The sequence below is a fragment of the Bubalus kerabau genome, chromosome 18, assembly GCF_029407905.1.
Source record: "Bubalus kerabau isolate K-KA32 ecotype Philippines breed swamp buffalo chromosome 18, PCC_UOA_SB_1v2, whole genome shotgun sequence".
Lineage (NCBI taxonomy): Eukaryota > Metazoa > Chordata > Mammalia > Artiodactyla > Bovidae > Bubalus > Bubalus kerabau.
Window position 1 is genome coordinate 68,904,846 of NC_073641.1, and position 23,724 is coordinate 68,928,569.

Sequence of the window (23,724 nt, forward strand, 5' to 3'; positions counted from 1 at the left end):
GAGGCACCAGGGGCATTTTGAACCAAATAATGCTTGGTTGCCAGGGGCTTTCCTGTGCACCATAGGGTGTTTGGCAGCCTTCCTGGCCTGTACTCTCCAGATGCCATTGACACCCCCATCCCAACTATGCAAAGCAGAAATGTCTTCAGGCGTTGCCAAATGTCCACTCAGGGGCAAAATTGCCCCTGATTGAGAACCATTGCTCTATGCAACGTGTAAGCACGTATTCACTACTGAAACATCCTTGAGAAGAATGAGCATCCTTATAACAAAAGGCAGGTGAGTGTTCCCTGAGTGGGTTTGGGAGACAGTGATGCTCAGTATCTGGTCCAGGGTGCAGGGGTGGCGAGATACCTCATGAGTTTTAGTTGACATTTATCCATGGGTTCCCTTCTCCTGAGGATTGCCCTGGGACACTGATCTCTCCCACTTCCAAATTACGTCTGTATGAAGCTCAACACCTTCTGTAGCTTGGGATGCTGGCAGATAAGATGCTGAGATACTAGCCTGGGAGCACCTGTAATGATATGAGGAGCTGTCCATCACATGGTACTGAAGTTTTGTGCGTCGGGAGGATGTGGTGGATTAACCTGCCTGAGAATCTACTATAGACATGCCATAAAACTATTGGGTTATTTTTAAGGTAACAGGGCATAGTTTCATAATACATGGAAGGGTCTGTGAGAACAAAAGTTTTTAAAAAATTTTTTAAAAGATACATCTTCAGCTCTCGATACTCAACACCAACAATTTTTTGTTGAATGAACAAATATAAAATCAGGCACGAGAGCTCAGATTATCCTCTTATAATGAGGATTTTTCTCTATGTTACTGAGGTGACATCTACCGCAACAGTTTGTTCCTCTTTGATTCCTTACCACCCGATTTTTTTCCCTGGAAAAAGAGAAGTGATGGGGAAGGTGGGCCTCAGGTTCTTCTGAGCCCTGGAAGCAACCACTCTGAACCAACCCCACTGCTTCCCCAGGAAGGAGCTTCGACAGGATGGTCTTTGCCTACAGTTGGTCATCGTGGGGCTGAGGTCATGAGATTCAGGACAAGAGGGGGGTCACCATCAGAAAGACCTGACCGAGGGCTGCAGGGGAAAAGCTTTCTTTACATATTTGAGTGACAAGGGTGTGGATGCTACCTAGCTACTTAACTTCCACAGCTCAGTTCTGTGATGATCAGAATCTAAAGTTTAATCAAAGTATGAATTGGACTGGCTTAGCCTTGTTTGTAATCTTCACTCCTGTTTCTTCCTTGGGTTGTAAATGGAAATCTTTCATCGCATTGGCCAGTGGGATAAAAACACATCCTTTTCCAGGAAAGGACTCTGTGTAAGCTTGAAGGAGTTTATTAAATTAGTATGTGGGATATGATTTCCCTAGTGATAAAAGCTGCAGCTGCTTTTAAAGAAATGGCTTTCAGTCTTCAGCTCTCCCATACAGGTGCTCTGTTCTAGAGATGGACGGCCGTGAGAGGCCTTCCTCGGGAAGGATAATCAGCCAGGAGACAAATGAGCGGCCCTGCCTTTCACACTGTACATGCCGGCTCTTCACTAGCAGAGGTTGGAAGTCATGGATTTCATTACTGCAGCACATTAAGGGCCAAGAGAAAAAAAAATCCAATTTGCTGCTGCCTCAGTGACTTTGTGTTTTAATCAAATGGATAGGAAAGAATCATTAACGGATGCTCAGACTGATTAAAATTCCAGCAAGAAGGAAAAGAAATGAGATTGTGACACAGCCTTAGAAGGTCACTCTTTGGCTGGAAGCCCCTAGCCTGCAAAGCCTCAGACTGTTGATTGTTACTGCACTGGTTATCTAACACCCCAAAGGGGTGGAAGCCTGATCAGTATCCTTGCTCAGGGGGTCCCTGCTATAAAGGAAGGTGGCTGTTCTTCCTGGAATGAGGCGGCAAGAGGGTCATGTACATCTTCTCTGTGCAGATAAAGTTTCCGTTTCCCTGCACCCTTGGATCTTGATTTAAGATTGCAAAAACTTATAAAGATGTGGCCACAGCAGTGATTACCTGTGTATTTTCAGGGTTACTGGAGGCATGGAAGGAAGCTGCAAATGCATTTGAAAGCAGTCTGAAAGCTATGAAGTGCTACTCAAATTTAGAGCGCCTGATATTATTATTATTATTTCCATCCCTGTCATTATTTTGATTACTGTCCGTGCTACTAGGAAGTTTAAGATCATGCGAAGTTTTCCATATGGCTTGTCTGCTTGACAGACAGAGCCCAGAGGGGCAGCTGGCGAATGGAAATCTTTTTCAATGCAGAATTTCCCTTCCTGATTGACAGGCGGCTGTCTCCAGGTGCAGCCTCAGGACACTGGGGAGAAGTCATCCGCAAGAGAAAAGGGGAGCAATTTCACTGATGCGTCCATGGGAGGTGACTGCCGCGCAGATGTTTGTGCCTTAGGGCAGGTTGGTAGCCTTCATTCATTCTTGTTCATGCACTCCTGCCTTCCCTCCTCACCCGTTGAGAGCCTGCTATGTATCAGGCTGTGTTCTTCCCATGATCACATTTCCCGTCTTCCAGGAAGGCATGCTCATTCATATCAGAACCCTCAAGGGCTGGCAAGATCAGCATGCAGAGGGAAGCCCCCTGAGGACCCTGTGCGGGTGTGAGGATGTGAGGAAGGCAGACAGTCTTGAGAGAGTAAGTCGGACACTGTTTACAATCTATCTGTAAAATAGATTGGAAACAGTTTTCGCAAGGCATGGATAATTTTTAAAAAGTCAAAAAGGACTAAGAGATGCCATGGCCATGCAAAATGCAAATTAGACCCAGAAGCCAAACGAAGTAGGCAAACAAAAATAAAGACACGCACGCCTCAGCGTCCCTCAGAATTGCTGAAGCTGTATAAAAATCTGGACTGAGAGCTGGGTGTGGGTGGGTGGGCACAGAGTGGAAGGGAATGAGCAGGTGGTAAATTGGTCTCCGTTGCCTGGGGTCAGAGAGACAGAGCCTGTCCTGCTACAGTTTGGAAGAAAGCTAAAAGGGCTTTTTTTGGTTTGCCTGTTTGGCTCAGTGGATAAAGAATCCACCTGCCAATGCAGGAGATCTGGGAGATGAGAGTTGGATTCCTGGGTTGGGAAGATCCCCTGGAGAAGGGAATGGCTACCCATCCCAGTCTTCTTGTCTGGAGAACTCCGTGGACCTAGGAACCTGGCAGACTATAGTCACAAAGAGCTGGACACGACTGGTTGACTAAGCATACACACCCTGGGTACCATCTTGAAAGTTGGTACCCATCTGTGAAGGTACCTAATCTTCCCTGCTGCCCCTGAGCCTGCAGTCCTTCTTGACTTGGAATTTTCAGCTTAAACCCAAGTCAGAGGGTTCTGATTCCTGTAAGGTGACCGCACAGCAAGAGAAGTGGCTCTTCCTCTTGGAGATCCCGCCCCTTTGTCTTCCTCAAGGGGACAATGTCGGTTTCATGTTTAGGGACTTGATTTAAACAACTGATGAGAATTAAAAATTGTTTTCCTATCTGAAGTCTTATTTATTTTATTTTAGCCAAGAGGTTTGTGATTGTGAACACCCCCCATTGGGACTTTGGCTGTGGCAGAGAGGAGAGAGGGTTGACAGTGTCCTGAGCTCGCTGCTGTCTCCCTCTCCCTTGCAGGAGCCAGGAGGGACCCGAACAAGCTCTTCTGGACCAGAAGCGATGACTGAGATGGTTGTGAGGAGCTAAAGAACAAGTGGAGAGGAGGAAGCCACTGGAGCCCGTGCTCTGTCTGCAGCAGAGAGTCCACGGCTCCTGGTTGAATAAGACCTGTGTTAAAGAGCAGCCTCAGCCCCCGCAGCTCACAAACCCAGGTAACTACAGACCGATGAGGACTTTGATGTTGCTCAAGTGTGCTTGATTCTTATAGCAACTTGCTTCTCTTTTTTTCTTCCTGGTTAAGAAATAAGAAAGAAAGAAAAAGAAAGAAAGAAAGAAAAAGAAAGAAAGAAAGTGAAGTCAATCAGTCATGTCCGACTCTTCACAACCCCGTGGACTGTAGCCTACCAGGCTCCTCTGTCCATGGGATTCTCCAGGCAAGAGTACTGGAGTGGGTTGCCATTTCCTTCTCCAGGGTTCTGGTTAAGAATTTTCCTTTATTAAAACTGCCTTCCCCCCATACACACACACACACACACACAGTCTAAACCTTTGCTAAAACAGTTTCTATACTTGCTTTCCAATATATTTTCCCTGAATGTTTTTATCCCACACTAACCCTTTCTCTTCTTGGCATTTTGTTAATTATGATCAGATCAGATCAGTCACTCAGTTGTGTCCGACTCTTTGCCACACCATGAATCGCAGCACGCCAGGCCTCCCTGTCCATCACCAACTCCCAGAGTTCACTGAGACTCACGTCCATCGAGTTGGTGATGCCATCCAGCCATTTCATCCTCTGTCATCCCCTTCTCCTCCTGCCCCCAATCCCTCCCAGCATCAGGGTCTTTTCCAATGAGTCAACTCCTCGAATGAGGTGGCCAAAGTACTGGAGTTTCAGCTTTAGCATCATTTCTTCCAAAGAAATCCTGGGGCTGATCTCCTTCAGAATGGACTGGTTGGATCTCCTTGCAGTCCAAGGGACTCTCAAGAGTCTTCTCCAACACCACAGTTCAAAAGCATCAATTCTTCGGTGCTCAGCTTTCTTCACAGTCCAACTCTCACATCCATATATGACCACTGGAAAAACCATAGCCTTGACTAGACGGACCTTTGTTGGCAAAGTAATGTCTCTGCTTTTCAATATGCTATCTAGGTTGGTCATAACTTTCCTTCCAAGGAGTAAGCATCTTTTAATTTCATGGCTGCAGTCACCATCTGCAGTGATTTTGGAGCCCAGAAAAACAAAGTCTGATACTGTTTCCACTGTTTCCCCATCTATTTCCCATGAAGTGATGGGACCGGATGCCATGATCTTCGTTTTCTGAATGTTGAGCTTTAAGCCAACTTTTTCACTCTCCACTTTCACTTTCATCAAGACGCTTTTTAGTTCCTCTTCACTTTCTGCCATAAGGGTGGTGTCATCTGCGTATCTGAGGTTATTGATATTTCTCCCGGCAATCTTGATTCCAGCTTGTGCTTCTTCCAGTCCAGTGTTTCTCATGATGTACTCTGCATAGAAGTTAAATAAACAGGGTGACAATATACAGCCTTGACGAACTCCTTTTCCTATTTGGAACCAGTCTGTTGTTCCATGTCCAGTTCTAACTGTTGCTTCCTGACCTGCATACACATTTCTCAAGAGGCAGATCAGGTGGTCTGGTATTCCCATCTCTTTCAGAATTTTCCACAGTTGATTGTGATCCACACAGTCAAAGGCTTTGGCATAGTCAATAAAGCAGAAATAGATGCTTTTCTGGAACTCTCTTGCTTTTTCCATGATCCAGCGGATGTTGGCAATTTGATCTCTGGTTCCTCTGCCTTTTCTAAAACCAGCTTGAACATCAGGAATTTCACGGTTCACATATTGCTGAAGCCTGGCTTGGAGAATTTTGAGCATTACTTTACTAGCGTGTGAGATGAGTGCAATTGTGCAGTAGTTTGCGCATTCTTTGGCACTGCCTTTCTTTGGGATTGGAATGAAAACTGACCTTTCCAGTTAATTATGAAGTTGTTATTAATACACCATCTCTTCCCATCACCCACCCCGCCATGCTGAGTCAATTTGGAATTAACTTGTTTCTTATTACGAAAGTAGTTCAGAATCATGCCTAATGTTTTGCAACAGTAGCAACAGAAGGGCAAACCACTCCCATCTTGCCTGCTAAGCGCAGACATTGTTTTACGTGCTTCATGCACACGTGCTCACATGAGCCAGACAACCCAGCCCAGTCCCCTGGGATGGGGCCAGCTTCCCTCCAGGCCTCTCCCCCGGCTTCTTTCCCACCTCGCTTCCCAGGGCGGCTCTGTTCCTTCCCACGTCTCCTGCGTCGATGGGCTCCAGCAGGCGCCTGGCCTGGGAGTGTGTGGTCTTCAGGGCGATTCCCGCCTCTCTGCTCCATTCATTCCACATAGTACTGACCTCAGGGGCAGCCCTCAAGGCACTTCCTGTTTCTAAGTTATTGGTGGGGGTGGGGCGGCAGGTCTTCAGGTTCACGTGAAGCTCTCTCAGGGAACATGAGCCGGTCCAGGAGGGTTGGGAGTGACACTGAAGGAGTGTGTGTGAATAAGAGACGATCGATTCCACTGAAAGGCCGAAGCCCACGTGTTGGTTATTGAGTGAGGTTCCCTCTCCTGGGATGATGCTGTGGTGACTTCAAGTCCTCCTTGCAGAGCTGTCTGAAGGTAATTGCGACTACTGATGGCACCTTCATGGAATCCCTGTTGTGTCACGGGGGCAGCACAGGAGCTGCAGAGCGAAGAACAGGTGATTCAGTGGGAGGGGGTGAAGACCATGATTTGGGGGCAGTGCATAGGTGCTCCTGGTCCAGTCCCGGCTGAGGCTGGAGGAGAGGCTGGGGTGTCAGTCATGTGACCCTGGAGTAGGCTGGGGAAAGCTGACTGTGTCCTCAGTTCAGTTCAGTCACTCAGTTGTGTCCGACTGTGACCCCATGGACTGCAGCACACCAGGCATCCCTGTCCATCATCAGCTCCTGGAGTTTACTCAAACTCATGTCCATTGAGTTGGTGATGCCATCCAACCATGTCATCTTCTGTCATCCCCTTCACCTCTCGCCGTCAATCTTTCCCAGTATCAGGGTCTTTTCCAATGAGTCAGTTCTTCACATCAGGTGGCCAAAGTATTGGAGTTTCAGCTTCAGCATCAGTCCTTCCAATGGACACTCAGGACTGATCACTTCTAGGATGGACTGGTTGGATCTCCTTGCAGTCCAGGGGACTCTCAAGAGTTTTCTCCAACACCACAGTTCAAAAGCATCAATTCTTTGGCGCTCAGCTTTCTCTATAGTCCAACAACTGACTGTGTCCTGGGACTTCTCAAATGTGCTCAGATGTTTACTGTCCATGAATAAATATCCATTTGAACTCCTTCTTGGATATTCTGCTGGGGCCATTTCAGTAAACAAAGGATGAGCAGCCATAAATTCATTCATGATGAAGGAAAAAAAAACAACAGAATACTGGCCCTAGACAACTAAGAATCATATCAAAGGAAAAATTTCAATAAGCCCAGACTCTTGCATCTTTCCACACATAGAAGAACACTAAACTCATTAACTCTATGTGTCTGTTTTTGTGATTAGCAGCAATCTTTGATGTTCAACTACATTTTTCTCTAGAAAAACCTCCTCTGTATCTTGTTTTGTCTCTCACCTCTCTGTATCAGTCCCTCAGAATGATGAGAGCCTGGTTCCCAGGCTAGTGTCCTTAGCAGTGAAGAAAGCAGTCTCAACCTTTGCATGGTGCATTTTTTCCTTTTAGTCAACATTGCTGTTCAGCAGATCGGATAATCTTATTTTAATGGGACACGTTTCTATCCTCACTGTATGCCTTCTCCAACTAACTTCACTTTCCAATAAAAAAGGAAATGGTTCCACACATCTTTCTTTCCCCTTCTTTTGAGTTGTTTATAATGCAGAGGCAAGTGTGCTCCCTGTGGTCTAGGAGAGGTGCCTCCTTTCAATATTACCTGTGATAGTCTAGAGAGTGGCCTCCGCTGACCTCACTTGCCCTGCTTATTGATTGGACACGCTGTTTCACATTTCTAGCATTTGCCACCCATCACAGAAGGGAAGGAGGGTTTCCGTGCCCCAGGAGGGCAGTAACAAGGTCACCACCACTGTGCTTCTTTTTCCCCCAAAATTCAGTGTTTCTTTTCTTCTCTTTAAATCATTTGCACCAGCCCTTTAATGAGCACATGCTTTTTCTTATAAAATTGTTTTTTTCAAGTCAGCCAAAAAAATCAATTTCCTCTCCACCCTTCATCCTCTACTCCCCACACTTATGAGGCAAAAGTGATAACGATGTCGGTTTCATTTCCTCTGTGTACAGCAGGAAGGATGATGGGCTGCTGTCATTGGGGGAGGGGAGCTTTAGTTCTTATCCAGCTTTTTCTGCTCCTGAAATTTCAGCAGAAAGGACATCTTAATAATAGCTTTTGATACATACCAGAAGTTCTGAGAAAGCACATCTATATTTATTTTCAGTTCTATTATGGTGAATCATGAAATATTTAAGATCTATAAGATGGCTTTTTTGAATATTGTGATCACAGGAATAAAAACTCTTTTTACTGAGGATATAGAAACGTTTATCATAATAACTATGCTTAGCTTTTAAAACTCCCTGTGCAGCCAACCATTTTCATTAGTCCAGCAAATGACATTTATTTTGTGTGGAATCATAACAATTTACTTATTGGGCTAAAGAACCCAAACCAGACCTAAATATTTGATTACCTCTGATGATTATTATATGGGAAAGCTTCAGATCCTCAGTTACATTTTTGTTTGCTGTTCTATCTTCACATTGATGGTTTTGGGAGGATTTTGGAATGAATCAGCAGTGTCAATACGTGAAAAGCATGATTTTTTTTTCCCCCTGAATCAGGTACCATGGTATGAAATGTAAAAGTTTGTGATGGCCAAGCGTTCACAGCAATGTTGCTCTTTGATCCTTTGATGTCAGCTCTTCCTATCATTGTGAAGCAGAATTCACCAAGCACTGGATTGTTCACCCACTAATAGGGAACACGAGCTGGGTTTAGACTGCTGTGAGACAAGTTAGTTTTCCCCTACTGATGATGTAAAAGTTAGCTAAAACGTAGAGATGCATTAATTAAGATGGTCACCTTCGACACATGGCCTTTTCTCCATCTCCTCCCTCTTACCTGGGCTGTGAGAAACACTCCCTTCCAGCCCATTCTCTGGACTTCTGGAAGATCCATGATCTCGAACACCTCTCTGACCACAAGACCCCTCTCCCAGGATTGTAGTAGCTCCCAAGTTTACACTGGTGCTTTCCAAAATCCTTAGTCTGGAACTCAGGGGCACCCACGTTCCTGCCCACCTGGTCTCCCAACTTCCTCACACGCCTGAGTGTGTCCCCATCCACCCGTCTTGGCCAGCACCTGGAGGCTCACCTCCACCCACACCTCAACCCAGCCTCCTGAAACCTGATTGATTCCCAGAGTCTGCTCAATGCCTCCTTCTGAGCACCCTCAATGATGCCCCACTGTATACACATGCCAACTCACACTCCCGGAATCACCAGGACTGTTTTGCCCTGTGTGCTCAGCTTCCCGTCATACGTCAACATCTGTCTCTACGTCTTAGCTATATCTGTGTGTATGTCCATGTCTATGTCTGTATATACATATGTATACTGCTACGTACAGGGTTTTCCCAAGTGGCTCAGTAATGAAGAATCTTTCTGCCAGTGCAGAAGATGTAGGAGATGGGACTTTGATCCCTGGGTCAGGAAGATCCCCTGGAGTAGGAAATGGAAACCCACTCCAGTATTCTTGCCTGGAAAGTCCCACAGACAAAGGAGCCTGGCGGGCTACAGTCCATGGAGTCAAAAAAGAGTCGAACATGACTTAGCGACTAAACAACAAAGTAAGGTTAAATGACGTCATAAGGATGAGGCCCTAATCCAAGAAATTCAGTGGCATTATAAGGAGTGGAAGAGAAAGAGCTCTCTTTCCACACACTAAGAAAAGGGCATGTGAAGATGCAACAAGGAGGTGTCCATCTGCAAGCCAGGAAGAGGGCCCTCCCCCAACCTGACCACACTGGTCCCCTGATCTCCAGAATTATGAGAAATGGTCTCTTATTGTTTAAGACCCTGATGTGGGAAAGACTGAGTGCAGGAGGAGAAGGGGACGACAGAGGATGAGATGGTGGGATGGCATTACTGACTAAATGGACATGAGTTTGAGCAAAATCTGGGAGACGGTGAAGGGCAGGGAAGCCTGGTGTGCTGCCGTCCATGGGGTCACAGAGTCGGGCATGACTGAGCGACTGAATGGCAACAACAAAGCCACTGAGTTTGTGGTGTCTGTTGTTATGGCAGCCTGAGCTGACTTCTGCTCCACACATGGTAAAATCATTCCACAATAATTCAGCAACTCAGGGCTCTATGCACTTGGGAAGAAGTCATTTATCTCCGCAGTAAGGTTCTGGAAGCAACAATAACGTTGAAACTCAGGTCCTGAATTTTCTGTTTCTTTTTTCCTGACTGCAGATTACATTGACCTTTAGCCATTGCAGGCTCACGAATTTCGAGAAATCACCAGGTGTGTCAGGAAGCTGTGACAGTAATCGAAAGGATTTGTTTTTCTACCCTGGCTCTATTCATCTGAATATATTGTAAGCAATATTTGCTTTAGTCCTTGTGGACAAAAATTGTTCATAAACTACAGAGAAATTGCACAGCCTTGGAAGAAATCAACTTGTTAAGTGGGCCATGTTTTTCCCCGTAAGTAAGAGAGAGCCCGTAAGACGTTCTGTTGTGGAAAAAAAAAAAAGGAAAGGAAAGGAAAGAAAGGGAGGGAGGGGGTCCTGTGGATACCTGGGAAGAGCAGGTTTCAGCCCAGGCACGAGGCACCCTCTCCCTCAGGGGCTTATTTTAATAAAGGCACAAAAGTGTGATGCTCTTTCCTCCACTTGGGGGCACTTTTCAAGGACATGTCAATTAAAAGCATCTCTGTCAGCAAAGGCAAGCACGCCAGTAAGCTGGAATCGATCCATTCTGAAGGCAGAAAGTGGCAAATCACTGGAGAGCAATAATCAGAGTTTGGGGTGGTTCTCTGGGTGTGTTACTCTGCGTGGGCTTCCTTAGGCTGTGTCTTTCTGTGGGATGAAGGGAAAGCCGAATGCCAATGACTCTGGAATTTTTGCTTTTTTAGAGGAAATCGAGTTGCCATGCAAAGATAATCACCCAGCAAGGAGGGACCACCCTAGGGGTCTCCACCAAGAGGGTCCCCAGCTGTGGTTGTGCAGCCAGTGTAGACTGTCCCTGTCACCTGTAGAGCACTCTGTCTCTTGGAAGAATGGAGTGGCACTGAGATACTCACCTTCCGACCTCTCCCATCAGCGCCCCTGACCTCTTGACCGTCTGTCCTCTGACTGCTCTCCGCCCTGATCAACGCTGCTCTGTCACAGGTGGCTCTCGGGTTCTGGACAACCAACACACATGATGCTGGTGGCTTAGTCACCAAATCGTGTCTGATTCTTGCGACCCCATGGACTGCAGCCCACCAGGCTCCTCTGTCCATGGGATGTACCAGGGAAGAATACTGGAGTGGGTTGCCATTTCCTTCTGCAGGGGATCTTCCTGACCTAGAGATTGAACCTCTGTCTCCTGCATTGGCAGGCAGGTTCTTTACTGACTGAGCCACCAGGGAAGCCAAAGGAAGACACATGCCAGGTTTAGAATATTTTATTTTGTTTACTGGGAAGGCACAGAAGCTGGGAAAATTGCCATCTCGGTTTGGCTCATAAAAGAACATTCTGAATAAAGGACCAGGACACCCTCTCCACTGCTCCAACACTGGACAGTCTCCCCCCACTTCCACTCTTTCCCAGCACCATGGTGGCCTGCATTCAAGGGCACCAGGTCCAGGAGACGCCAGGAGGGAGGGAAGACTTGGCTTATTCCTGTGACATTCCTCTTGACCCCAAGGTGTCTGCCCTGGAGTTTGTTGTTATAGTTCAGTCATTAAGTCGTGTCTTAATGCAACCCCATGGACTGCAGCACACCAGGCTTCCCTGTCCTTTACCATCTCCCGGAGCTTGCTCAAACTCATGTTCATCGAGTTGGTGATGCCATCCAACCATCTCATCCTCTGTCGCCCCCTTCTCCTGCCCTCAATCTTTCCCAGCATCAGGATCTTTTCTAATGAGTCAGTTCTTCGCATCAGGTGGCCAAAGTATCGGAGCTTCAGCTTCAGTCTCAGTCCTTCCAGTGAATATTCAGGGTTGATTTCCTTTAGGATGGACTGGTTGGATTGCCTTGCTGTCCAGGGTACTTTCAAGAGTCTTCTCCAGCCCCACAGTTCCAAGGTATCAATTCTTTGGCACTTAACCTTCTTTACGGTCCAGGTGTCACATCTGTACATGACTGCTGGAAACACCGTTGCTTTGACTGCAGCCCTGGTGTATAGCATTCGTCACTCTCAGCCCCAGGGCACTGAGTGTTCCTGGCATAACCAGGACTTTCGGTCCAGATGGAAACGCTCGGAGTCCATCTCACAGCTAACATCAACTGGTCAGGAAAATATTGCTGCTTGAATAATACATAACATCCAGGGATAAAGTAAAGCTAATGCATTCTTGGGCAAAGAGAGGTTTGGTATATGCATTAAACAGAAAAGGAAACAGAGGTGTCTGGGAGGAAATTAGTTAACAAAAACAGCTTTAATCCAGACACTGGAGTCTGGGACCGCCATGCAGTTTCATCCGAAGCACAGTGACCATGACCGCCTCCTAGTTCCGTGTCTGAGTGGTTGTGTACTGTTGGCCGTGCTGCCCTGTGACAGCACCGTGTAAGGTGCTCCTGGGTCACCCTCTTGCTCAGATGTCTCCTAGGCTGTTGCTCCAAGGATGAGAGGTTCATTTTTCTGAGCTCTCGTGGTTCTTCTGTCTCATGAATCAGCTCTTCCAGAGCTACAGTCCCTGCCAGGCTGCTGCCCTTGTTAGGAGGAGTTATGAGGTCTGGCAAAGGATGAACCCTGGATTCTGGCAAAGGATAGAGCTGAGCCAGCCCTCGGCAAGCACTTGCCTCCTCCTTTAGGGCGCGGAACTTAGGCACTGCCCACAGTCCCTGACACCAACTAAACAGAACTTTGAGATCTTTCCTATAAAATACAATCTAAGTAAAATGTTTTCCCAATTTATATGGACTTTTCTCTCCTCCAGAGTTAGTTCTTTTAGACAGAACAGTATTTTGTTTGCATTTTGGGAGAAAAAACAGAAGCAGTGGATAGATGAAAGCCCCACTATGCAAGCCAAAGGATTTAGAGCCATACGGAGAGGGCTTTATTCTTTTGATGAAGAATAAATCAAGAGGTTGTAAATTTAGAACAATAACGGTACAGCTATGACCTCACCACTGTGAGATCTGCCGCTCGCTGGCATGGAGATGGGAAGTTGAGGGTCCATGGAGTAAGGGTCTCCTGAGGGTCAGAAAGATTTCATAAACTTCATAATCTGATGGTCAGAATTTGTAATTCCTCCTAACGAGAGGATAGCACAATCAACAGGGCACGACTGCTGAGACACAGGGGCTCCCAGGATGGGTCCTCCAAGCTCCTGGTGAGAAGCACGCGTCAACATGGAGGTGCTAGTCTGGCACGTTCCCAAGATCCCACGAGAGTCTCCATGTGGGTCACAGTCGGAAGGGAGTGACACGGACCAGACTTGAGATCTGCAAACAACTGCCCCGGCTCTCCACAGAGCTGTCGCCTTTTAATTTGAGAGAGTGGCGGTCCCAGTCGCAGAGGTCTGGACGAGCTGTGACATTGCGTGCTGGGAGCTCCAGCGTGCAGATGGCACTAAGCCATTTTTCATGCCATTTCCCAAGCCTAGTCCCTGGGGGTTCAGGCGGCATCAGTCCTGGTCAAAGTGCTCTGGGTGGTTTCATTATTTGAAACAACCATCTGCTCACCTCTCTGTTTCTTTACAAATTATTCTCATTATTTTAAAACTGCATAGCAGTTAGTGTTTTGGAAATAACATGGAAAAGGATGGGTTGTGGGAAGCAAGGGCCAAAGCTGGTCTGCTGTGTCCCCTGGGGTCAGGGGTCAGCTTCTGGGAGGAGGGGGGAAGTGGCAGCCAGTCTTCCTAGGGGACTCTTCAGAGCCCCCATTTTCCCATCTTGTGGGGGGGAGCAGATAGACAATGGATACAGTTCCAGGTAGTACAGTGGTAAAGAATCCTCTTGCCAACCCAGAAGATGCAAGAGATGTGGGTTCCATCCATAGGTTGGGAAGATCCCCTGGAGTAGGAGGTGGCAATCCACCACAGAATTCTTGCCTGGGAAATCCCACAGACAGAGGAACCTGGTGGGCTACAGTCCTTGGAGTAGCAAAGAGTCAGACACGACTGAGTGTGAGCAAAAAATCATTGGCAGTAGCTCCTCTCCATCTCAGGCTCAGACTCTCTGGTGTCCCATGAGGCCTTGTCCAGTAGAATAAATTCTCCATCTTATAGACTGCTTTCTTCATTCTTACTAAACATGGATATTCACCCTCAGGTATAGACAGATGAGCAGGCATCTAACCCTGGGAGCAGGGTACTATTTGGAAATATACCCTGATATATTTTTCTCCTTGAAATTCCCATTCACCTTGGGATTCTCCTGCCATTAACCTGGACATGAGGACAAGGCTCATTGTCCCAGGAACAGAAGACACAGAAGGACCCAGAGAGAACACAAGGTTACATTCTTGGTTTTGCCTCCAAAAGAGCCTTGAAAGCTCTAGTTTTAGGTTGCAAGAAATTGTGAGAAGAGGGACACGTCTTACGAGCTTATTCATTTGTCCTATATGGGTTTTAGCATGCTCAATCTTGGCTTCGATACCAGGAGCAAACTCTAGAAGCACATGCTACACCACAGGGTAGGGGGAGTGTGGAGGCTGCAAAAGCAGTGCCTCCTTCGCAGATCAAGGGGGTGCCCCCCAGGCTAGAGGCATGTGCGAAGGGGCTAGGAGAAGGAGACACCAGCCCCCTATTTCCTCAGGGGAAGTTCCTGGTGGAGAGGACCACAAGGAGCCCCCTGGACAGCAGGAGGGTTCCCTCCCAGCGGGACAGCCACCACCGCACTGGGCAGGTCTAGGCAAAGATGGATGATGTCACATCCTCCCCAACCCCAGAATTCACGACTTCAGCTGGGGACAGAGGACTGTCTGAAGACGCAGGAGCAACCTCACCCCGAGAGACACAGGGGCTGATGGAGAATGGCCCATGGTGCAGGGGGTCTCAGGACCAGGGGATGTGCGAGCCACAGTAGACACTTCTGCTAACTTGTAAAGGGTGCCTGTGGGCTCAGACCCTCATCCAGGATACCAGCCAGTGTAGAAAACAGCCTCAGACCGAAGGGTCCCTCTTCCCTGGCACCATGAAGTAAGTCCATAAATTCCGCATGAAGTGTTCCTCTCACGGACAAGGAGACAGGGTGGGCTACATCAGTGTTCTGAACGGAGTGGAAATTCAGCAGAAGTCCCTGATCCAGTTAGCACTGTCCTCTTTGAGCTAAAGTGAGCTTCTGGTTTGAGGTTTTGTGGCCACACATTTTTTTAAAAATTTTATTTTATATTGTATCATGGTTGACTGAGAGTCTTGAGAGTTCCTTGGACAGCAAGGAGGTCAAACCAGTCAATTCTAAAGCAAATCAATCCTGAATATTCATTGGAAGGACTGATGCTGAAGCTGAAGCTCCAGCACTTCGGCCACCTGGTGCGAAGAGCCGACTTACTGCAAAAGACCCTGATGCTGAGAAAGATTGAAGGCAGGAGGAGAAGGGGATGACAGGGGATGAGATGATTGGATGGCATCACTAAATCAGTGGACATGAACTTGGGCAAACTCTGGAAGAGAGTGAAGGACAGGGAAGCCTGTTTTGCTACAGTCCATGGGGTCAAAAAGAGTCAGACATGACTTAGTGACTGAACAACAACAAATAGTCGATTTGCACTGTTATGACCATATATTTCAAATGGGCTTCCCAGGTGGTGTGGTGGTAAAGAACTCGCCTGCCAGTGCAGGAAATGCAAGAGACCCAGGTTGGATCTCTGGGTCTGGAAAGTCCCTTGGAGGAAGAAATGTCAGCTCACTCCAGAATTTTTGCTTGGAAAATCCATGGACAGAGGAGCCACACATTTTAAATGACCACACATTTTAAACTTAACACAACCATCTTATCTCATACTGGACAAGAACTTCAATGAATTAGAGAGTCTTCCAGCTGGGTCTTACAGGATAATTCTCCATTAGTTTTGAGTTATGATCTATTTCACGATTAATGTGAACATTAGTGGGGTGTAGCTTAGGGAAAGGAAAACCTACAGAGGAAAATAACCTGAAGCTGGTTTTACCTTTCATCCAACTCTCAATGGTTGTACAACTCTAGCAGAACTGCAAGAAACACACTGAGTTGGAGCCAGATGTTTGGGGAGCAAAGCGGGAGGGGCTTTGGCAGTGCAGAGGGGGCTGCCTGCGAGTATCAGGGGAGCCGCCTTGCACGGCTTGTTGGAGGCTGATGCTTCTTCGGGACCCCACTGACCCAGGGCCACATCCTTGATGGGAGTCAGTGACCTTGACTCCTGTCAGCCTGCTCGCTCAGTGGGGCTCTGCCTTCTCTAGGTTCCATGGGACCCGTTGATCACATGCCTGGGGTTAACAGCCTCGCTCCCCTTCTGGGGCTGCCTGCTGGGCCAGCTAGACCTGGTTCTGGGCAAACTCTGGCCCCCTGCTCCTCACTCCTCATCACTGCTCATCACTCAGTTCTCCCTTCCTCCACTTCTCTGGCTTGCATGGTCCTATCGGGGGGTCATGATGCTGCCCGCTCTTCATTTGCAGCCTAAAGGTTGGTTCTGAGAATAGTCCTGGCTCCGGGCCTAGAGAAAAATCACCTAGTCAGACACCAAATTAGAATTTAAAAGGTTGCTTAGTGAGCATAAAATTGGAGCAAAGTGAGTCGGGTATTCTTTAGGGATGTTCCCAATGTGCTGTGGTAGCAAGATACAGTGTCCTTTTCAACACCAGCCTATTTCCAGAAGAAGATCTGGGAGGGGACACCTGAAATCAGGCCATCCATCCGGCGAGACAGGGCTTGGAAGAGCAGAAGCCCGCCTCCCACTCCCACTTCCGGCTACATATTCCTCTTGTTTGCTCAAGGCTGATGCTTTACAGGCTGGGAGACTGTCTCATCTTCTATTAGTTCTGTTTGCATCACTTGCTTCCTGATGGGATTTTGAGGAGGTGCCTTAATCTCATCAGTGATGTATTTACAGATCTGGAAAGACTTTTGCTGATGAGTGAATCTGACCCTCTGTGTCAAGTCTCAGATTTCCCATTAGAGGATGGGGTTGCCTGACCCACACTCACAGGAGGCCTGGGGACCGCTCACTGTTCCCCTCTGGGTCATGGGCTTCACCCCCTCCACTGCCCTTCTGCCTGTCCACCCACAGGCTCCACTCAGCTCAGCATGGCCCTATCTTCTGACCAGAGAAGATCCTCTGAAATTGACCCCTGAAGCCCTGAACACCCCTCTTCATTTGGAGTTTTATTTGATTAATGTGTGTATTACTTTACTAGGACTGTCATAATGAACTACTACATACTGAGTGTCTTAGAACAGCAGAAATTTATTGTCTGATGATTATGGAGACCAGAAGTCTGAGATCAAGAGGTTGGTAGAGCCAAGCTCCCCCTGAAGGGGCAGGTGATGGGTCCACTCCAGACTCTCTCCGAGTCTCTAGCAGCCTCTGGTGTTGCCTGGCTTATAAATGTTCCACACCACCCTCTGCCTCCACGTCATCTTCCCTGTGTTCAAATTTCCCCTCTATAAGGACAGCCGTCCTGTTGAAATAGAGCCCAAAGTTAATGGACTTATTTGAGCTTGATTATCTCATAAAGATATCTGGTATATATCAGGGATATATCTGGCATATCTCTGAAATACCTGGTATATCTGGTATATCCCTGATATATCTGGTATATCCCTGATATATCCTTGAGGTATCTGGATTATCTCATAAAGATATTTGGGATATATCAGGGATATATCTGGTATATATCAGGGATATAAAGATTGTTGTTAAATCACGCAAAGACACTGGGATTCTTGGCCCCCGGAGGAGAAGAATTCAATCCAGGGCCAGAGACGAGGCTTGATCGCTCAGAGCTTTTGTGTAATAAAGTTTTATTAAAGTACAAAGGAGATAGAGAAAGCTTCTGACATAGGCATCAGAAGGGGGCAGAAGAGTACTCCCCTGCTAGTCTTCAGCTGGATGTTATATAGTCACTAGCAGTCTGTTAATGAAAGAAAGGAATGTCTTAAAATTCAGAATGGCACCAGGCCCCTCACCCATAAGATGCATTTTGGGATGATCTTGGCACCAAATGGTTTATCCTGGGCCATAAAATGATTAACTTGAATCTTGAAGAAGGGCAGACCACCATACAAATAGCTTCATTTACATAGATTAGGGAAACAATATCTGAGTATAACATACTGGTTTGTCAAGTAGGTTCTGAGCCAAGAGGCGGAACCGACTTGAAGACAGAGTTTGTTGGTAAATGCATAATATATTAGCTTAAGACAAACATTTCCATAAGAAAAAGGCATTGGTTATCTCTAGGTTTGAGAATAGTTAACTTCAGGTGAAACCAAGTGTCATTAAGGCAACACAGTATTTTAAGAGAAACCTCCTTTTAAATTTGTATAGAGAAGAAAAAAATATCACTAGTTTGTTTCCTCCTGCTGCTTAAGAGAGATAAAAATGTCTGACGCTTGCAGGCTATTTCCTCCGTTTGGAGACCCCTGACCTTCCTGCCTGTTACCCTCTCAATACCTCAGTTGGTAAAGAGTCTGGCTGCAATGCAGGAGACCCGGTTTGATTTCTAGATTGGGAAGATCCCTTGGAGAAGGGAAAGGCTACCCACTCCTCTATTCTGGCCTGGAGAATTTCATGAACCGTACAGTCCATAGGGTCACAAAGAGTCGGACATTCCTGAGTGGCTTTCACTTTCATCTCATAAAGAGGGCTTCCCAGGTCGCTCAGACAGCAAAGAATCCATCTGAAATGCAGAAGACACAGGTTCGATCCTCTAGTCAGTAAGATTTCCTGGAGGAGGGCATGGCAACCCACTTAGGATTCTTGCCTGGAAAATCCCATGGACAGAGGAGCCTGGCGTGCTACAGTCCCTAGGGTCCCAAAGTGTCAGATACGACTGAAGCAACCTGGCACACAGCCTGCATCTTATAAAGATGCATAAGGTCACATTATGAGGTAGTAGGAGTTTAGAACTTCCACACACGCATTTTAAGGGACACAACTCAGGCTGTAACTGTGTGTGGCCTCCATGAAGGTAGGAAGCTTATTCACTGTTATCTTCAGGGCAGCCCCTGAGCCTATTGGGCTGTCTGGCATGGAGGGAGTGCCTAATACTTATTGTTGATTGAATGCCTGGGAGCTGATTATTTAAGATAAACACAACCTCCTTCCAGCTGCCTCCATGCATTTGCGGCAGTCTTTAGTAAGAACTGCTTGCAAACATCTTAAATTGGCCACAACCACACAGAAACTAAGCAGAAAATCCAACCCCTCCTGCCTGTCTTCCCCATTCTCAAAGCTCGAGAATCTGAATTTGTGGAAAAACACAGTGAATTTTTTCCTGTCTTCCATTCTCCTTCTCTATCTTCGGCTGCAAAGAATATAATCAATCTGATTTCGTTATTGAGCATCTGGTGATGTCCATGTATAGAGTCATCTCTTGTGTTGTTGGAAGAGGCAGTATTCTATGACAAGTGTGTTCTCTTGACTTCCTAAAACTCTGTTAGCTTTTAACTTGCTTCATTTTGTACTCCAAGGCTAAACTTGCCTATTACTCCAGGTATCTCTTGACTTCCTACTTTTGCTTTCCGGTCCCTTATGATGAAAAAGACATCCTTCTTTTTTTTTTTTGATGATAACTCTAGAAGGTCTTGTAGGTCTTCACAGAACCATTCGACTGTAGTTTCTTCAGCATTAGTGGTTGGGGTATAGACTTGGATGACTGTGATGTTGAATGGCTTGCCTTGGAAATGAACTGAGATCATTGTGTCATTTTTTGAGATTGCACCCAGGTGCTACATTTCAGACTCTTTTGTTGACTATGAGGGCTACTCCATTTTTTTCTAACGGATTCTATCACACAGTAGCAGATATAATGGTCATCTGTATTAAGTTCTCCCATTCTCATCTATTTTAGTTCACCATTTAAGATGTAAGTATTCACTCTTGCCATGTCCTGCTTGGCCACATCCAATTTACCTTGATTCATGGACCTATTCATAGCATTCCAGGTTCCTATGCAATATTGTTCTTTACAGCATTGGACTTTACTTTCACCACCATTATTCTGAACCAATGAGCAGTAGAGAGAAATGGAACAATAGAAAGAGTTTGATTTTGGAAAAGTAGGGTTACCAGATTCAGCAATAGACAATGAGGATTTCCAGTTACCTGTGAATTTCCCATGTGTGGCACTAAACGTGTGCTCAAATGTATTTCTCGCTTGTCTGAAATCCAGACACGACTGGGCCCCCCATGTTTAGTCTGGCAACCCTGCGGGGGTCGTCTGTGTGGTCGTGCACTAAGTTACTGATGATCGCAGCAGACTCCTCTGGAGGTGGAGGAGCTGGAGGTGGGGGAGTGAGACTCAGTGATGACAGGTGGAGGCTGCAGAGATCGTGGTGCATGCGCTGTGGCTATTTCCTGCCTTTTTTTCAGTTCCTCCCTTTTAGGCACACACAGCTCCAGAGCCCCTTTCCTCCCGCCCCTCTCCTCGCCCCTCTTTCTGCCTCTTGTGTCCTCTGAGGCAATAGCCCTCCCTAGGCAGTAGGTAGTGTGTGCGCAGCTTCACTAGGCTCTGCCGTAACAGGTGCAGTGTGGTCACTCACCCTGTGACTCACTCCCAAGGCATGTTTCCATTGTTAACTCACTTCTTGTTCCTGGAACACCAAAGATTCTTTGGACTCATGGTCATTCCAGGTTCGAATATCCTCTATGTCTCTTTCCAGTTAGATGATGGAATTATTATTATTCTCATCTACAAAATGACAATAGCAGCAGGTGAAGCTTATATATCGTGATGATTAAATTCAATAGCTTAATTAAGCTGTCATGGACCTAACAGAGAGTAAGCACTCAAAGATGTTAGCTGTAATCACCATCATCTTTACCACGACCATCATCGTGTTCATTATCACCATCACCACCACCAGCATCATCATCACCACCATCACCATAACTATTACCATCACCAGCACCATCGCCATCACCACCGTTATCCCCACCACCATAGCTACTCCCAGCATCACCACCATCCCATCACCAGCATCATCATCACGACCATCACCATAATTATCACCATCACCAGCACCATCACCATCACGTCCATCATTATCATACCACTGTCAAAAGGTCATCGTGCTTTTCATCGTGCATGCTCATCGTCATCACCTTTCTCATCAGTTTACTCATATTATCTGCTAGGAGAACTTGGCCTGCTTAAAATCTGGATTGAATTGTTTAAGTCCTTAGTTCGCCTTTGTGGAAGTAATTTTATTGACATCTCCTTTGTTGATAAATGCTCTAGTGGTCACATCCTCAGGGTTGCCTTTGGGTCAGCAGAAACCTGCTTCTATTGACTTATTTGAGTGTAGCAAATATCTTACCAGTGAGTGAGTGTAATCCTTGATCTGAATGGCTTTCATCCTGACATACAATTCATCACTCACCCAAGCATTTAAATGCGTAAAAGACTTTATGGAAACCTTGAGGAACATGATAGAGTTAATACTGTGTCAATGCAAACAATTTTAGATAGTTCAGTTCACAAAATCTCCTCTCCACATCCTCAACTCACCCCCCAGTATTCTTCCATGTCTCCAATATTCACTTTTCCTCCTTTCTTCCTCTTGCCTCTTGCTGGAGGCCCCAACTTCCTGCTCTGGTCCTCTACATCTCATATCAACTTTGTCCTCCAAGTCTTACATTTACTTCAGATAACTTATCAAAATGTTTTCCTATATATGCTTCCTTTTAAAAAGAGTCTAGTGCAAACTATTTAAATGATACAATTTTAATTCAACTACAATTACAATCATCCCTAGGTATCCATGGGGGACTGGTTCCATAAGCCCCTAAAGATACCAAAATCCATGGGTATTCAAGTGCCTTGTACAAAATGGTGTAGTACCATGAATATTTCCCATGTGGCTCATCCACAGAGAATCTGCCTGCCGATGCAGGAGATGTGGAGAAGTGTTCGATCCCTGGGTTGGGAAGATCCCCTGGAAAAGGGAATGACAACCCACTCCAATATTCTTGCCTGGGAAGTTCCATGGACAGAGGAGCCTGAGGGGCTATAATCCATGGGGTTGCAAAGAGCTGGCCATGACTGATCACACATGCAGCAAGAATATAACCGGCCCTCCATATCCATAGGTTCTGCTTCTGGGGATTCAACCAGTTGAATCCATGGATGCAAAACTTGTGGATACAGAGGGTTGATTATAGTTTGAAAGATGTAGGAAACTGCCTGAGTTGCCTTGTTTAAAAGCACATGCTAAAAAGAACGAAATAATGCCACCTGCAGCAACGTGGGTGGGTCTGTATATTAGCACACTACGGAAGTTACTCAGAGAGAGAAAGACGAATATCATATGATATTACTTATATGTTGACTCTAAAATAAGGCACAAATGAACATACCTGTCTATGAAATATAAAAAGACTGTAAAACACAAAAAGATATAGAAAGCAGACTTGTGTTTGCCAGCAGGGATGGGACTACATATAGGATGGGACTTCACTGGTGGCTCAGGTGTTAAAGAATGTGCCTGCGATGCGGGAGACCCAGGTTCAATCCCGGGGTTGGGAAGAGCCCCTGGAGAAGGCAATGGCATCCCACTCCAGTATCCTTGCCTGAAGAATCCCATGGACAAAGAGCCTGGGGGGGGGGCACTACATTAAATGGGGTCGCAAAGAACCAGACATGACTGAGTGATAGGATGCATTAACAACATGGTCTTACAATATCCTGTCATAAACCACAATGGAAAAGAAGTGAAAATAACTGAGTCACTTTGCTGTACAGCAGAAATGAACACATTGTAAATCAACTCTATTTCAATAAAAAAGTGCACGCTTCCTTTCAGCCTGAAATAACAATTCTATTCAATTTTTGTCTTCAGCACGAGGAATCGAGTCTCTTTCATCTCAGACTCCAGAAACATCTTTCCCTAATGTGTTTAGTTTGATTTTCACATGGCTTCATCACTAATTCCTAATTACTGTCAAGTATTTTTATTTGTATGTAATGAATGAAAGCAACAGTAGAAAAGAGTTCTGTTCTAAAAGTCCTTCAGCAGGAACAGTTGGGAAATTTGAAAGGTTTAAATGTGTGTGGGCAGAAAGCCAGGCAGAGTCAGCCTCAGAGGATGACTTTTCTGCTGGAAAGCCTGCCTGGAAGCATTCCCGTGATTCAGTTCTGAGGCTCGCACGTTAGCCTTATTGTTGGAGACTGGATCTGGTTCTGAAGGAGCAGTGAACATTCAAGATGTTGGCACTGAGCCCCGTTGACCTGCACAGCTCCCTGAAGCTCGCGCTCTTTGAGCCAAGGGATGGTTTATTTATTTATTTATTCTTAAATCATTCATTTATTTTTGGCTGTGCTGGGTCTTCATGGCTGTGTGTGGGCTTTTTCTAGCTGTGGCGAGCAACAGATACTCTCCAACGAGCTGCTCTCCTTGCAGTGCACAGGCTTCTCATCGCAGTGGCTTCTCTTGTTCCGGAGACGAGCTCTAGAGCTCAGGCTTCAGTAAGTGCAATGCACGGGCTCAGTAGTCTCAGCATCCAGGCTCTAGAGCACAGGCTCTAGAGCACAGTAGTTGTGATGCATGGGCTTAGGTGCTTCATGGCATGTGGCATCTTCCTGGATCAGGGACTGAACCTATATCTCCTGCATTGGCAGGCGGATTCTTTACCACTGGAGAACCAGGGAGCCCCAAGAGATGTTTCTGAAGCTTCAGCACTAAA